General features: G+C 44.8%; 1 long non-coding RNA gene across 2 annotated transcripts; it reads left to right on the top strand.

Annotated features, from left to right (window-relative positions):
- Nucleotides 1-3013: 3013 nt before the first annotated feature.
- On the top strand, nucleotides 3014-4568 carry LOC147248121 (uncharacterized). Of its 2 annotated transcripts, none has more exons than XR_015119525.1 (3): nucleotides 3014-3375; nucleotides 3611-3769; nucleotides 3878-4568. It is a non-coding gene; the product is annotated as an uncharacterized LOC147248121 (long non-coding RNA). The 2 variants fall into 2 exon arrangements; XR_015119524.1 differs by having other exon boundaries at nucleotides 3875-4568.
- The last annotated feature ends 1432 nt before the right edge of the window (nucleotides 4569-6000 follow it).

The following is a 6000-nucleotide window of genomic DNA, read 5'->3' as shown; positions in this document are numbered from 1 at the left end:
ATGGTTTTTAGTGACTCTGTGGTAAATATTCACAACCAGACCCTCGCAGAAGAATCGGTCTCCACAAGAAAGACAAACAAAGACATCGGCTTTAAAATTTGTTGGTGTATATTTCACTAAGAATGAATGAGAATCTATGTGGTTTGATACAAACCTGAATTAAAAACACGTAAATATGAAGAAACAGTGTCTAACAAACAAGTATTCATGAAGAAAATTCCTACAACTTTTCCTAAGATAGGTGTAGGGGTTTTTGGATGAATGTCCAGGCCTGGCCTTGCTATTTCCAACTCCAGGACAGGATGTCTCCTGTGTGTCGTCCCACTGGTTTACCAAAGTTTGATAGCCTCATTAGCCGCTCTGTTCTTGTGTTTACGATCCATCACTCCACTTGGCAGCTAATAAATATTTGCTCCAAACATATGGACAATCCTAAGGAACCTGCGCCTGAACATGCAGGAATGGCACCGTGATGTTTGGCAAAGAGGAGCTGAGTTGTTGACTCCAGGTCTTCTCCCACAGCTGCCTCCCCCGGAGCAGCAGGTGAATCTCAGCCTGCAGCTGCAGCTTGTCAGCCGGCTGTCATGGAGCCCCAACGCCTGTGAAATATCCTTTGTCTTCACTCCATCCAAGCCTCCTCCTCTTCCTCCTCCTCTTCTTCCTCCCCCGAGTGGCAGCCCATCTGTGCTCTGAAGGCTTCAGGCATGATGCAGAATATCTGGCCAGGTGTTGTCCAAGTCAAGCCGACCAGGACGTCCAGGTTATTTAAGTAACCTTGGTGTTCTCTTTCCTGTTGTCAGCACCTGTTGGACCTCTATGGACCCCTATGTGACCACTATGGACCCCTATGTGACCTCTATAGACCCCTATGGACCCCTATGTGACCACTATGGACCCCTATTTGACCTCTATAGACCCCTATGGACCCCTATGTGACCACTATGGACCCCTATTGACCCCTTTGTGACCCCTATGTGACCACTATGGACCCCTATGGACCCCTAGGTGACCACTATGGATCCCTATGTGACCACTATGGACCCCTATGGACCCCTATGTGACCTCTATGGACCTCTATGTGACCACTATGGACCACTATGGACCCCTATGTGACCACTATGGACCACTATGGACCCCTAGGTGACCACTATGGACCCCTATGTGACCTCTATGGACCCCTATGGACCCCTATGTGACCTCTATAGACCCCTATGGACCCCTGTGTGACCACTATGGACCCCTATTGACCCTTATGTGACCTCTATGGATCCCTATGGACCCCTATGTGACCACTATGGACCCCTATGGACCCCTAGGTGACCTCTATGGACCTCTATGGACCCCTATGTGACCTCTATGGACCTCTATGGACCCCTATGGACCCCTATGTGACCTCTATGGACCTCTATGGATCCCTATGGACCCCTATGTGACCACTATGGACCCCTATGGACCCCTAGGTGACCTCTATAGACCTCTATGGACCCCTATGTGACCTCTATGGACCCCTATGTGACCTCTATGGACCTCTATGGACCCCTATGTGACCTCTATGGACCTCTATGGACCCCTATGTGACCACTATGGACCCCTATGTGACCACTATGGACCCCTATGTGACCACTATGGACCCCTATGTGACCTCTATGGACCTCTATGGACCCCTATGTGACCTCTATGGACCTCTATGGACCCCTATGTGACCTCTATGGACCCCTATGTGACCTCTATGGACCTCTATGGACCCCTATGTGACCACTATGGACCCCTATGTGACCTCTATAGACCTCTATGGACCCCTATGTGACCACTATGGACCCCTATGTGACCTCTATGGACCTCTATGGACCCCTATGAGGGTCTATGGACCCATATATATATATATATATATATATATATATATATATATATATATATATATATATATATATATATATATATATATATATATATATATATATATATATATATATATATATATATATATATATATACATATATATATATATATATACATATATATATATATACATATATATATATATATATATACATATATATATATATATAAGTCTGAATTCTTGCTTGTGTTGTACGTCGCTTTGGAGAAAAGCGTCTGCTAAATGAAATTGTAGAATATATATATATATTTCCATATATATACATATATACACACACACATATATATATATGTATGTATATATATATATATACACATATATATATGTATATATATATGTGTATATATATTCATTAGCTATTTTATTATTATTCCTTTCCAGTTCCATGCTCGTTTTATTTTTCTATTTGGACTTTTCAAGTGCATCCTATTACTCATTTATGTATTTCTTAGTAACTGTTTTGGGGTCAGTTTCTGTTTTTTGCTGTTACTGATTAAGCTCATCTTGCTTCTCTAAGACAGAGGGAATAAATAAAGTGTGAACTAACTTTTCTCTCCTCTAAATACATCGTTCCAGTCAAGTTCATGATGGGTTGCTCAAATATTACAATGTTACTGTTATTATTATTATTATTATTATTATTATTATTATTATTATTATTATTATCAAGACGTTTGCAGCGTCATCCTGCCAACAGTCTTCAGGATTAGGATCAGATCTCCCCCACAAGTTCATTTCTTGTCCCTTCTAATATTTCAGCAAATTTCATCAAAATCTTTCCATCAGGAATTGTTTTAGTTGTTTTTGTTTGTTTTAAGTCTGACTGTTTGTGTGAAAGCACATTTTATTCCCAGGTGATTGCATGACAGTGTTAACGTGCTTTGAGTGACTGATCATGGAAGTGGTTTTACTCACGCTCGTGTTTCATCGAGCGTTTCAAGGAAACGGCGGCGCCGTGGTCCCTGTGGGGTTTGCATGTTCTCCCCGTGTCTGTGTGGGTTCTCACCAGGTTCTCCAGCTTCCTCCAGCACACCTGAAACATGCAGGTTGCGTGAATCAGAGTCTAAATTGCCCTGTGATTGACGAGTGACACCCCCAGGGTGGCCCCGCCCCTCATCCAATCACAGCTGGGACAGGACGTGAAAGTACGTTCATGTTACATGGAGGTTCTACGTTTTGAGTGTGTGTTCCACTGAACAGCTTGAGTGACAGCTTTAAAACATTGGAACCATCAGGAGAACTTCTCATCTCCGTTAGAACCGGTGACAGGAGGTCCGTCTTTGTTGCCTCATGGAACCTTGAATGTCCGCTCCTGTTTCTGTTGTTCAACGATGGAGACCAGCTCGACACAGGTGTTATTGAGCGGCATGGCCACTAGGGGACGGTGCAGGACAAGCGTTGGCAGCCTGGGTGAGCGCTCAGGAGGAGACTGGAGGACTGGCAGGGACAGTGTTTTCTTTGGTTGGATCGTCAGGTTTGTCTTCCTCCTTATTCGATTCTGTTCATTTCACAGTTGAAAGAAATCCAGTGAACAATGCAGGTGTGGTATTCAGGGTTCAGGGACATGACATGGAAGACGAGGTGCACCTTTGTGAGGTGCAGATTATAGATTATAGATTCTCTGTGACGGAAACTGTGACATGAATTCCAACAAATGAATTTCTTTCTTCTTTCTATTAACAACAATACATTTGTGGGATGGACTGAAGTCTTGGTTCCCTCGTTTGATGCACAAAATGAGGTTCTGTGTGGAAGCATTGCTCAGAGAGACGGTCTGCTTTACAAAAACTCCACCAACAGATCCATCAGAAGGCCACGTTCCAAGGTGCCCAGGGTCTCTGTCTTCTATTCACCCTGCTGATGTTCAGGTGTCCGATTAAATCAAGAATGTAAAATACTTCATTCTAAACCAGTTCAGGAAGCTTAAAATCTGCCCGTTCATGACCGTTGCTTTGTGTCTTCACCTCTCCCAGCAGGTTCTGCTGCAGTAGCAGGTTTCTGCACACCAGGGGGCGCTGCAGCATCACCTCAGAGCCACTGGATCCTGATTGAAACCACAGTTGGGGGTGGGGGAGCACATGGAGATGGGCGGGTGCTGTGTGTTCCTGATCTTCAGGACTTAATTTTCCAGTGAATAATGAGTCAATTATGTTTGCTGCAGATAAATGTTGCATCATCTTGAAATTCGTACGATAGCTGGCGACGTGATGGATTGTGCAGATTACCAGGGAGTGAAAGCAGAGAAAACTCAGCGCGGAACTGCGGTTCTCAGATTTCGTCACAGCTTTCCTCACGTTCTCCTACTCGCACATCAGTCGCTGAGCATCTTTGACCCAAAACCTCTGCCAGAGATCAGAACACTGTTCAGGAACACGGCTCCTCGCCCTCAAGTGAAACAGAGATTCAGTCTAAACTCTCCTCAAATCTTTTTACAGCTGCATGGAATTAATTGCTATTTGCTGATTATTGCCAACTATTTGTAGCGTTCCAGGTCTTTGGCTTGTTCTGGTTTAAAAATCTGCTGGATAAATAAAATTGCTTCGCTGTGCATAACGCGCTCATAAGTTGATTTAACATTATATTATGAAGACAAGAGTTCACCAACTGTGCAGAGTGACATGTCAAACCTGCTGCAGCGTCTCTGGAGAGACGTCAGGGGGCAGGAGAGAACTGGTCGGCCACACGGGCGGGGGGTTTTTTGGCCAGAAAAAAATAACGTGGGTCAGAATTAACTTGAAAAACCTTCATGTGAACTTTGACCTTTGTGGTTTAAAGCTCCTTCCGACTTTGTTAAGGTTGTTGACACCTCATTCTTATCTTTTATTCTCATGGTGGAAAAGGCAACATCAGAGCGCCCGCAGCAGAGAGCGCCGATGTAATAAACCGCTCGAACATCGAAATGTGTTGGTTTGATCGGGACGTCACACATTAGCAAACATCAGTGTGACAAACACACAACATGATCGAGCCATCACCAGCAAGAGTGCTACGTACATCTGCAGTTCCTGCTGGGTAATCAGAAGAAAATAAAACTACCTGTGACCTTTGACCCCCAAAATGTTTTCAAGTGGTCCAGAGAGGACCCTGGTTCAGAGGTGGTCTTGCTCTCAGTTCTCATTAGATAATGTTTTCTCCAGGATGCTCCAGTGGAGGCGTGACAGTGGACAGGAAGTGTCCTCCTTCCTAACAGGAAACACGGCGCTCACTTGTCCAGAGTGAGCCGGACCCGTTCAGAGTCAGAATCCTGTCTGATTTCTTCTTCTCTTCACTGACTCAACTTGTTTGTCTCGCTGACACAAACAATCTCGATGCCGCGACGGGGGCCAGCTGTAGTTGTCAGAGCTGCACGCCGCGGTTGCTCCCCGCCGGCTGTAAACGGTGGATGGATGATGGAAATGAGCTGCTGATGAGAGCGGAGCGCTCGACAGCTGAGAACCGTGATGACGCTGTAATCCCTCAAACACAGAGTACTGGAAAATACTTCTGTTTTCTCTCCTCCCTCCAATGAATATCATGGAGGGCAGCATACAAAACTAAAACTGAATCGCCGTGATGTGCACCTGTCACAGTGACCTTTGACCTCTGACAAACAAAAACGCCATCAGGTCGTCCTTGAGTCCCAGTGGACATTTGTAACAAATTAAAAGTAATTTTCTCCAGACCATCTAGAGATGTTGAAGAGAAGGACGACCTGAAAACATTGGGCCTCGGTCCCAGCTGTCGCCCGCCAGGAGGTGTAAAAATGTACAATACAGTGGTCCCTCGCTATAACGCGGTTCACCTGTCGCGGCCTCACTGTTTCGCAGATTTTTTTACTGTAATTTTGCATGCTTTTTTTTACAGCGTACAGTATGAATGTGCATTGTGTTCGGCGTCCTGATTGGCTCAGGGAGAACAGAATGTGTTCGGCTAGCCAGATTTACATGAATGTGTGTGACTTTGAAGTGCTGTGTGTTTGCAAGTTTTCTACTTCAAACTTAAAAGCTTCAAACTTGGTTTCGGGTAGAAAACTTGCACCAAGGCCTTCAGAGGAAAAAGACGTGACAGCGGAGCTGCGCCAGGACAAAGAGGCACCGTCAGAGGAACTGGGAAATACGCG

Source organism: Aulostomus chinensis, chromosome 15 (assembly GCF_037954235.1).
Source record: "Aulostomus chinensis isolate RoL2024-O1b breed Wild chromosome 15, RoL_Achi_v1.0, whole genome shotgun sequence".
Lineage (NCBI taxonomy): Eukaryota > Metazoa > Chordata > Actinopteri > Syngnathiformes > Aulostomidae > Aulostomus > Aulostomus chinensis.
The sequence above is the reverse complement of the archived record's forward strand: the minus strand, read 5'-3'. Positions and strand labels throughout refer to the sequence as shown.